Source organism: Anarrhichthys ocellatus, unplaced genomic scaffold (genome assembly GCF_004355925.1).
Source record: "Anarrhichthys ocellatus isolate YVR2014 unplaced genomic scaffold, GSC_Weel_1.0 scaffold75, whole genome shotgun sequence".
Taxonomy (NCBI): domain Eukaryota; kingdom Metazoa; phylum Chordata; class Actinopteri; order Perciformes; family Anarhichadidae; genus Anarrhichthys; species Anarrhichthys ocellatus.
This window is the reverse complement of record NW_022280105.1, coordinates 1,246,111-1,257,561: the sequence shown is the minus strand read 5'-3', so window position 1 is coordinate 1,257,561 and position 11,451 is coordinate 1,246,111. Positions and strand designations below refer to the sequence as shown.

Below are 11,451 nucleotides of genomic sequence, written 5' to 3'. Positions count from 1 at the left end.
AATAAAATGAACTTTTTTGATTTTAGCAAATGGCTGCAATGAAACAGTGAAAAATTTAAATGGGTCTGAATACTTTCCATACCCACTGTACATGCAAGTCCATTTACCATAGAGGAACACTGGAGCCACATACTGTGAGGCTTGTAACGGGGGTGAGTGTCAGTGGTTATCAGGGGGATGGGACATGCTCTGGATCATTTCTTGAATATGTGAGGGAGGCATGTTCAACCTAAAGAGGATGTTGTGTTGTTCTGTGTTGGGATGATTGTTCTCAGGTCATATGTGTAGCACTGCTGATGTAGGAGCCAACAGTAGGTACACTGGAGATGGGGATGGTGTTTACTTGAGTGTAATCTATTTATTTTTGGAAATAAAATAGATTCATTACTCTGTTTGGTTGAGCCACAGTGCAGTGCTGGCCTTTGCAGGGTCACTCTCACGTGTAAATCAACCCAAAACATCTCCATAACTCTGAAGTTAGGCAGAAGCTGGTAGCTTAGTTTGAAAGCTGGAGATGCCCTTTTACAGGGATGAAGAGTTTTCTACATCCCCATTTTAATAGGATCTTTAAAGCAACAGTAAACTGTACTGCATGTTTATCCAACACTCTTTTGCAACTGCAAGTGTGTCTCTTCTTTCTATTAGGAAAGTATCTGTTTTAAATGTATCAGTTGAATTAGGGTTATTTTCAATTGAAATGGCACATGCTATCTCCAAACACAGCATGCTTTTCCTTAAAGCAGGATGCAAGTGGAGATACTAATAGGTAACTGACTCACTTTTAGCTTTTCTGTCCCTCCTGACACCAGAGAATATGCCGCTATGCTCTGAATAAAATAATTTGTGACATATCAGAACAGCTTGTGTGCACAGTGCTGAGAATAGCAAGAATAGCTGATGGCAGTGAGTGACCTAGTCATGACTAAGGCCTCGGAGAGATTCCAAAAGAGTACAAAACATGCTCAATTTTTAATCCCTTCAAGTAGCAGGGAGGAGGAGTCCGAGTAGCCACAGAGGAGGGTGGGAGGGCACTGAGCTGCTTTGGGCAGTCGGCCTAGTGTTAAGCCTCCCTCCCCACACACATGCACACACACACTACTCCTATACCTTCTTTCCCCGGCTTGATCCAGAGTGCGCCCTCATCTCTCTCAAGGTGTTTATGTTTCAATCAAAAGAGCCAGAGCAGCGTGACCACAGCTTTCTGCGTGTCCAGCTGCCGCCGCCCTTCACCGCTTTAGAAATCAGCCATAAAGAACGTCACCTCGCCAATCACCCTTTTCCCCCCTTTTGTCGGCTATTACTAACCTGGACTCTAGAAGTCTGCTATTGGCCTTGTGTCCCGCTTTCTAAAAGCAACTTTAAAAATAATCCATCACAGTCACCCATGGCGAGATTCTACAGTCAGAAGGGCTAGGATTGACCTCTGTCACTGTTCTGACCAAACATGGGCAGCAATGCCTCTCATCTCATGTTTGACTGTAAAAGCCAATATAAGGAAAAGAATACCATCTCTGAATGGTATGCAAGCCAACACGTTGAAGAAGTTGAGATTAGGCTAGTTGGGTGATTTGGGTCAAAATGATTACTTTGTTACGGTTAGGTGACCTTTGTCATCACAGTTACAATAAATAAACATTTATTGTAACTGTGGTCATGGTTAAAGGAAAACGATGTTAAAATCTGAATTGTTCTTAAATGATAAAAGAGTGTCATTAACCATGGTACCGCTGGGGGAAGTGGTGATGCAGGGAGGCATGAAGGAGCAGGCTGTCAGTATTGTCAGAATAGATGTAAGTGTTGCCACCTTGTCTACTTCCTCACTTGATTGAAGGACTTTTGGAGCTAGCACTGCTAGCTACTTTCATTGAAAAACAGTTGTCAACACTAGGCTAGGTTTTTAAGTTGGATCATTTTTTAAATCTTGTTAACTGGTTTTCTCACCAATACCACCCATAGCTCCAATGCAAAGTTGTGGTCGGGGTAAATATATCATGGGAATTGAAGAGCTTAATTCTCACTCCTGTAAAATTTGCCTAAAACGCCTATCAACCGCGTACCCAAAGTAAACTGACAGCTCTTATTGAACCATTGGGAGTACATGTATGATTTTAGTCTCTATTGAGCGGCAACACTCTGAAGTTTCTTCACAATCAGTCAGAATCACTGTAAGTGCTACTAGCATTGAGCTATGGTGTTTTCAGCACAGTGAAAGAGAAGGATTTTTTTTTTCCGCCTAGATTTGTTTTGGCCAACAGATGGCAGCAGCTATCTACGGCTGGGACTTATGACCCAGAAAACATAATCCTACATCAGCATGGAGTCATGGTACCTGGTATAAGTTAGAATTTGCTAACAATATTACAGAAAATTTATATTTTACACGTGGTTTACTAAGAGTGCGGCCGCGTAAAAACGCATTTGGAGGCTCGCGTCACGTCAAAATGCATATACTACGATAAGCTACGTGTCTCAAACTATAGTTAATTTATGTCGATGTATGGTTAACTATATCATATTTAACCATTGTCAACTTTCACAGATTCTTGAAAATTCTCATGAACCAGACTTTGGTCTTGATAATCTGTCCCAGGTACCTCAGTCACGGTTTCAATTGCAGTTTTGAAAACTTTCCCAGAGGGCCATCTGATAAATCTGCATATCCTTGGCTTCGTAATTTCATTGGCTATATGGAGCCTGAGTTTGAACAGGATCTGTTGCGATTGGCTCGAGCTTTACCCAAAGAAGAGAGGCGGGCATTGTCTTTCAAAGCGGACTCTCGTTGGCTGTTCCAGACTGTGACCGGGCTATAGAAGCTCCTATTGGGTCAAATGAGGTGTCAATCTAACCGGCGGAATGCAGCCTCCATTTTGCAGTCAAAATCTCCGCTCTGTTGACATGGAAAGTGAAATTCTGCCCGAAATATGATCGAGTTATCATATCTGCTGGCTAATTTGAAATGATGCAACAGCCCCCCGTGGGTCTTTATGGACGTACTAATGTGTTTTGGACTAAATCTTTTACTGGATTCGATCGAGTGGACCCTTAGCCACCTAGCAAGACCCACAGTCTTGCTAGGTATTTGCTAGTGGCAGATATCTAGTTGGTTATTTTTTGCTGGACTAGCATGCACAAGGGGCACGTTATGAATCATAATCGGTGAGTCACGGCGATATTTTATCGGCTATTTTTGGAGTGCTTGTTTGACAGAGACGTTAACTGTACCTGCTGTTATTGTATCTTGAAATGGTTTGCATAAATCGAATTACAAGAACCGTAGCTTTCTAATGAGATATCACATTAATACTCATCGTTACAGAGCAGTTGTGTACATAACACAAATATGCCGTTAACACTCTGACGGCCCGCGGGTGGGCCGTCAGAGTGGGATGAGGTTTGAAAGCTACTGGTGGAAAAAAAACAGACAGTGGCTATACAGACAGTATAAAAGCATAGATAACATATCATTCTTCAGATATCTAGTTGGTTATTTGTCCTCATGGCTGTATGCAGGGTTGTGGAAACACAAAGGGCCAAAAAAACGGACCTTTGTATAAACCAAAAAACATATATTTCTGTGTTTATAAGAGTTTGAATTAGATCAGGTAAGTTTTTGTCTGTGTTTAACAACACAGGGACATCATGCTAATCCTATCCTGGATGCAGCGGGCAGTACCTGCTCTTCCTCTCTCATCTCCATCACCTTCTCTCTTACGTTCTGTCTCCTCTTCTTGTCCCTATCTCTTTCCTTACCAAAGCTGAGCTTTGATTAACAGTCAATAAATTGCATCCGCAAAGTCAGGCCTGGGTATTATAACAATTCATAAACCTGTTGAAATCAATCTGAGTTTAGGAGATATAATAATCTCTGTCACTCTCTCCGTGAGATAAGCAGCAGCAGAGAGAGAGAGAGCGAGAGAGAGAGGAAAAATAGACAGCGTCAGGGGTAATGCTTATATTGGCTGACACAAGGGAAAAACAGCTTTTAAAGCATTTAGCTTTAATTTCATTCAGGAGTGACATAATTGATTTTAATGAGATGTTTATAGAGTGAAGTGCCGGTGTTGCTAAATCATTTGCGACTGCCTGACGGGTACTTGTGAGGCTTGCACCGGGGAGAAGCAAAGAGACACACAAACCTCTGCTGCCAGAACTCTTCCAGCAAGCCTCCACTCATCTTCACTCTGTAGCGTGAACGGATCCTGCTCGGGGGAAGCGGGGAAGGCTTGCGCACCTAACACGATGGTCACTCTGTCGGCTGTCCCACCTGCGAGGATTAGGTTCCTCTTGGAGGTGTCGGAACACTACCTTCGGCCTTTTATCTCACCCCGTAGCTGACTCGTTAGGATTTCGGTATTATTGTATTCCTGAGAGCCTTGTACGGCTGAGCCCTAGGCCCTCTCAGTAGGATGTAACCCTAACACCCTGTATGAATAGTTATGTACATCGTCTGTACTTTACTGTTGCCTATTGTGAACATCTCACCATTTATGACGAACACTGCCAAGTCTTCACCCAGGGAACTTACCTTAAGCTCCTCTGGTAGGTTCTGTCGTCACATCTGGGTCACACGGTTAACGGACAGAGGAAGAGGGGTAAATTGTTCTAAAAAACCAGAGTACTTACACTTACAAATGGTAAAGCTGTGGTTTCACACAACAGTCACATACAACAATTTCAATTCAATGAAACAGTCTCAGTGCCACAAGAACTAACACTCCTACTGTAATAGGGTTTTTCTATTCAGCTTTCGCTGATTTGCTAAAGAAATCTAGTCCAGCTTCCACTCTGGATGGTCTCCCCTCCTCTCTCTCTGTGACAGTCCTGCTGTTTTCAGGCTTTCGCAGTCAGCTCTCGCTGTGAGTTCTTTCTTTTTCCTTCTTTTCATGCTGTCCTCTGATAGCAGAAGCATCTTCTATTACCCACCGCCTGGAAAGTCCCACTCTTTCCTGGGAATCTCTCTTTTTCTCCTCCCTTCTCCTGTCTCTCTGCTCTGCTGGCTGTTTTTATGCTCATCTAAAGATGGCACCTCCTTCAGGTTCATGCGTCGCTTACACATGAGTCCTCCTGCTTTTAGGTCCACAACAGAATGTAACTGGTTTGATCCTATTCAGAAGAGGAAGGATTATATAAGTTTTGAGTGACTATTTGATATAAGGCGTCTATGCTGTTTATATGGTTAATCACATCTATCATAAAATAAAACAGGTTTATATGTCTAATGGTTATACTTTTTAAATCAAACGGGTTACATGTTATAATAGTTATACTTTTATGCTTTCATACTTTTCTACGATCTCTTAACAACTCACTCCCAAACACAACAAAACACATTTGACTGCTTATTTTACAAGCATATTTAATTCATAAAATACTTTATTTACTTCAACACTGTATCGACTGAAATGCTTCAACTGGAATATCAGCTTGTCATGGTCTGAGGCTACGCCAGCACAGTCCCAGCCATCTGGGCGAGAAGTTAGATTAAAATCAACATTGGTCTTGATTTCATACACGTCAACCTGTGTGTGTTTATAAGGGCCTCTTGCAGTTTTGCCAATGATGACTGTTGTCTGTCGTGCAAAGGGTCAAGACAAACCTCAGGAGAAAGTTAGGGTTGATGATCAGGACTTTGACACTGGAGACTGCCATTCACATCCTGTCTCCTACCAACAGTCAGTTTGTTTCATTTTAACATGACCTCAATCTACCTCTTAGTCTAACCAAATAATTTAAGTTGTCTAAACCCAACCAAACCTCAACCTAAAGCCCCTGTTCGACCACAGGAACTTTCCCCAGGGACTAGGAACCTTTTAAGGACCTCATTGCTGATCGACAGCTTGGACGAGGGTCTAAATCAACTTCTGGGGTCATTTCACCACCCCTGGTGTAAAGTACTTTCTGAAATTTCAGGAACTCTCAGGATGGGGTTTGCCAGGATGACCGTCGCTGATTGGTCAAATAACAACAGCGCCATTGCTTCAACTCATGTACAGCTTCATTCATAAAACAAGGAAGAACTCTAGTATTGAGTTAGGACCATTTTTAGGACAAGGGGGAGCATTTAAAGACATTAAGAGTAGGTTTAGTTAGGCTTAGCTGTTGGCTTCCTGCCTCATTTAAAAAAAAAAAGACAGAGGAAAAGCGAGAGCGATGGTATGAATGAGCTGAGAAGGTGAGCGATAGAGAGAGACAGCATGGCAGTGCTGTGAATCAGAGAAAAAAGTTAGCATTCTAAAGCACACAAAAATAACCATCAAACACTCTACAGATGATTTACAGTGGAAACAGATGCACCTAGTTTAATTTCCCACCTCAGCATTTCATTCATTACATCCAACCTGTGTCAGTAAATAGCATGCAGCACTTAAATGTTGTTGCAGTGAGATAAAACTGGAGGTTTTTTTTAGATGTAACAGGCGGGCATTCTGAACTGTAGGCTGCAGAATGTGTTTACCGCTAAAGGTACGTTCACACCAAATGCGGCCAGAATTATTCGCGCGAGTAGATTACTTACAAAGTTTATGCACAGACGCGATGAGACTGGAGTGACGCGAATTGGCGATGGCGAGGTGGTAGACGCAAATTTGCGTCATTCGCGCAATTCGCGTGAGTTGAAATAATTGGCGTGACACTGTGGCGCAATAGCCTATCAGCGTTGAGATGCTCCTCCTGTCATCACTGACTTCCTGCCGTTGTTGAATCAGGAAATAAATACTGTAGCCGTCTGCGTTCACCCAGAGCTCTACGATACCTCATATCAATAGAGACCAAACTGTGTATAAATGTGTGTGTATAAACCGTACGGTACAAACAATGAAAAAGACGCTGCCGTATTTACGCCTAGATGACGTTATTTTGAGTGTTGATGGAGCTGCTACAATGTTAGCTTAGCATAGCACAGATCGATCAGAGCTTCATTGAGAAAACAAGTATTTTAAAAGTTATTTGGTTGTCGTCTTGCGGAGAAAACTAACAAAACATGAATTCAGAGTTTTACAAATCTGCATCATTACGTAGTTATTTCGGAGTCCCTTTTTGTCCATTTATTGCAGTTAAATCACAGCAAAATCAGTTTGTTTTGTGTTCATACAGCTGTAGTAAACAGCGACGTGTGGCTTGCTAGACACAGTGAATACAGCTCCATGAAATACACGGAGCTCCTCCGGATGATGTTGTGAACCAGACAAGATGGCGTTTAGTTTCTTGGACATGTGGGACTTCCATAACAAGTACTAAGCAGAAATAGAGGTTATTTTTTCCATGGTTGATGGCGGAAATAAATGGCGGACAGTTGAACGGCTTCCATGGCGATAAGCCACACCCCCTCTCCGGCGTGTTTGGCGCGATTCACGCGAATGACCACAAATGGTCCCCGGCGTGTGAACGTGGCGCGAATGACGTGATTAACATTTGGTGTGATCACGGCATAAGACCTCCAGCAGCCCTCGTCTTACTTTTTCATATGTCAGCAGACTAATTTGCCTAATCTTTGCATGTCTTCAGACCTCTATGGTAATGTGGACAGCAATTGGCTCAAGGAACCTTTTGGTTCTTCTAAAGGTTGTCCCTGGATTAAAATTACCAGGAACTTCTTTGTAGAAGTGAAACATGGAAAACAGTCTTCTGTGCATTGGTCATTTCTAATGTTTTTTGGAGGGCGCTGGCAGTTCATATCATCCTCATATCGGTCCAACCTACATTATTGATTTGGTTTAAATATTGTTATCATGCTTAACCAGAAAGTTGCACAGTAAAGCACATCCACTCCGTGCATCTGGAAGCTTACACAAGCGGTCACTACTTGGAGGTTGTGCATTGGCAATTGTTGGTTTTAGCTATTGATTTGTAGCAAAATGGTTTGAAATAGGAAAGCTAAAATTGGTTTTCACTCAACAGAGCAGGGTTACAATGAAATGGATACTGTGACCTTGCTAATATGATAGCTTCCCCTTTTTGGGAATCTGTCATCCTCTCTAGTTTCTCAAACTTCAACACTCTCAAGATGGCTGATTTGGAATTGCCGAAAAATGTTGTCAAATGTTCACCAAAGCTGAACTCTGTTAAGGCACCATTCAAACTGACTTTGCCTCTTTGGGCAAATACACTGTTCACAGCGATTCCATGAGGGTCTCCATCCACCAAAAAACAGGACAATGACAAAAGACTACAAGATAAAATGTCTGGATCATACATCTCTAGTTTTAATTTTAATAAGGTGCTTGGTGAAGCAGTGGTTAAGAATGTCATGGCATTGGCTAGACATTCCAATACAGGCAATGTATTATATTTTCTACTTATCAACAAATCCCATTTGCAGACATACAGATGAATGTATACTATCACTGCTATAATGTGTCTAATCAAAACCTGATATATTGTTTTGGACTAGTGTTATCCAAAAACTGATCCGTACATCCTTCCTGATCGGTACTGCACATGTGCAAACTATTACTACACATCTGTGGTTAACCACTCTTGTGCAACCGATTCTTTCCCTGATGATGCTACATTGTGAACAAGAAATCTGTGTTGAAATCAGTCGGAGGAGAGCCAGTTAGCGTTAGCTGTTAGCAGCCGGTGGGCAGCACGGTCAAGCTTGGCTAAATAACAGAGGTAACAACTGTTGCATTGAGCTCCATTGAGTAAAAATGTATTTTGGCCAAAGGAAAATTTTGAAGTGATCATGTAAAATGCATCTGGCAATAAACTTGAATAAATCCAGTATTGGGAAGGAAAAATGGTATCCAAACATCTCTACTAATATCCTTAAAAGTATAAAAATGTAATAAGGATGTTTCCATTAAATGTAATTCCCTTCATTCTGGATACTTCACAACACAAGCTTTCCTCTTGAACCACTTCCAGAATGAACTACATTGTACAAAAAAAATGGCTGGTTTTCTGTGTTTTTTGTGTGGGTACTGTTGAACCCTATACTGTTCTTGGTCCCTATTCTCCTGTGTGGTCCATACACCAACGTTGTCATTTGCACACAAGATACTTGACAGTATACCATGTAGCATGACCAATTCTACTACCAGTGCCGCATTGATTATTTCTAAAATGACTGAAGTCAGTCAAAGTGGGTCATATCCATCCTATCACTGCTGTTTGACACCCATATCTGCAAAACGATGCTGCACGATCCCCAACACGAACACTTAACAGCCTCCAGGTGACACCCACACTGCAATAAATTCACACTCCCTTTGCTTCAACACCTTCTAGCACCGATTATTAATACCTCACACTCCCGCGGGCACTCACTGGAACCGGTCTGAATTTCTACAAGGCAAGCTTTTTGACGGTGATTGATTTTGAAACATCTCTGGACATCTCCCATGCATGTGTGCACACACACACACACACACACACACACATAAACACACACTTGCATGTTGAACAGCCTATAGTGTGTCTTAACCACACTCTTACAGCCAAACTGGCAACTTAAGCCACAGCCTTCCGACGCTCAATCAGGGCTCAAATGGGGGAAATGTTAGGTTCTGGAGTGATTTCTTCCTGCAGGACAATGCTTTCCCAAGCACCCCAGGGCACGATTTCCATGAGACTACTGCGGAGAGCTGTTTTGATTGCTTTTCAATCAAGCGAGACAAACACTAATTCGATTTTTCTTTTTTGAGGAACTGCAGAATTATAGGCTTCTTTCATGAAGCGTGGATGACTGGCACTTCTCTGATAGCGCCGGCGTCACTCCTCTGTTTGGACCAACTGTTTACTGTCAAGACTTTATTATAGAATTAGAAGAGAGGAAGAGAGACGGAGTGAATTTCTGCGGCGCAAAGTCGGACTGGGAAAAGGGTTGTGCGCCTATCGAGCTTGAGTCTTTTTGTTTCTTGAAAGGTCTCCTGTTACCGTATAACAAAAGGACAATATTGACACCATATTTTAATTGACATGGTTGACACAGCTTGCTGCTGTCACTTCAAATCCCTGCTCCATGTATCACCAGCGTCTTCATTTACTGTAGGCGCTTTGTGATGTCCACACAACAGAACTGAAAACCTTCCTGTCATTTGGCATTCTGAAATAACTTTATCATTTAAATGAAGTATAACTATAAAAAATACACTTTTGTGTCCTATTCCTTCACGATATGTTTTGTATTCCCTCTGATCCCTAAGAACAAGGCTGAGCACAGCTATAATCCATATCCACAGCATCACAGATCCAACCACAAATGCATTCGTAGTCCGAGCAATCTCCACAGAGACACGGCTTCACCAAGCACCGCCAGGCAGGGCGGCTGCAGCTGTGCTCACACAGTGACTGTATGCCTTTTGAAAGGAGTAATGAGAAATAAATACATGACGTAAAGTGTCACAGAGTGTGTTATAACCGGACTGGACCAACACACTTACTGTTCCTATGGGAATGTAAAACCTCGTGAGTGAATGCAAACGTAGTTCAGAAAAAACAAAATCCCTCTGTGACCCTTTGGGGCCTCCATACTATTGCAGTCACAATACTGCACATATAATTTACCCTGCACAGTATACATCATTTGACATGCATTAAGTGATTCTGAAAGGCTTTTAAGAGTTGGCTGCCACCCGTTGATCTGTAAATTAGAGCTGCAGCTAGACGAGCACTATTTTATCTCATGTCATTAGGTTTGCTGAATACTCTTGTCTAAGCTTTTTCCAAATACTAATAATAGCTTATGTATGGCTGTGAAAATACGGCGTATGGAATGTGCACTATTCATTAAGTGTCCTAAAAGCAATAATGACTATGACTATGGGTCAGAATTGAGGAAATGAACAGTGTTGGCAACAATGTACCTGTAGCACTGTACACAAGTCAAAAGGTCCTATATGTGGTGTCACACTCTCCTGCTCTGACCTGCGCTCTAAAGGGACTATTTCACATAACCTCAGTAACTGTAGACAGTATTTACTGTTGTATACTGAGACACACAAAGTAGTACCTTGCATTGTGTCTTACTGTTAATATTAGTAGGAGCACCACTAGTAGTTTTAGTAGTAGTAGCAGCAGTAGTACTAGAAGTACTCTTTTGTGCAATGTTATATTTAAGGTTTCTGTCATTTCCATATGTTCCTGGAAATAACCTTTTAAATAAAGCACTAATGAAAGATAAATACAGATTGTTTTGAGTTATTTGACTGAAATTGTTTAAAGTAAAATAACGTCATCTTTCATATATTATTCGAAAGTAAATTATGCATTCTTAATTCATTACTCATGCAGACTATTACATCTGCACAATTTATTATATAATGCTATCTGTATAGCTTCTGTATAAATGTCATTTCTTGAATATCTCGTTTTATTTCTATTTCTTCATGTGTTTCCCTACTCTTTTATCCGTGTCTTATGCTTCTGTAACATGAACATCTGCACCACTACTACTTGACGAATGCACCTTTTTTTTGACAAACTAGAGACCAAAGTGTGCGTGTGTGTGTG

At 41.6% G+C, this 11,451-nt stretch overlaps 1 protein-coding gene across 1 annotated transcript in view; it reads left to right on the top strand.

The window, feature by feature from the left end:
- grik2 (glutamate receptor, ionotropic, kainate 2) overlaps window positions 1-11,451 on the top strand; it is a 219,763-nt gene that overhangs the window by 160,990 nt on the left and 47,322 nt on the right. The window lies entirely within an intron of this gene.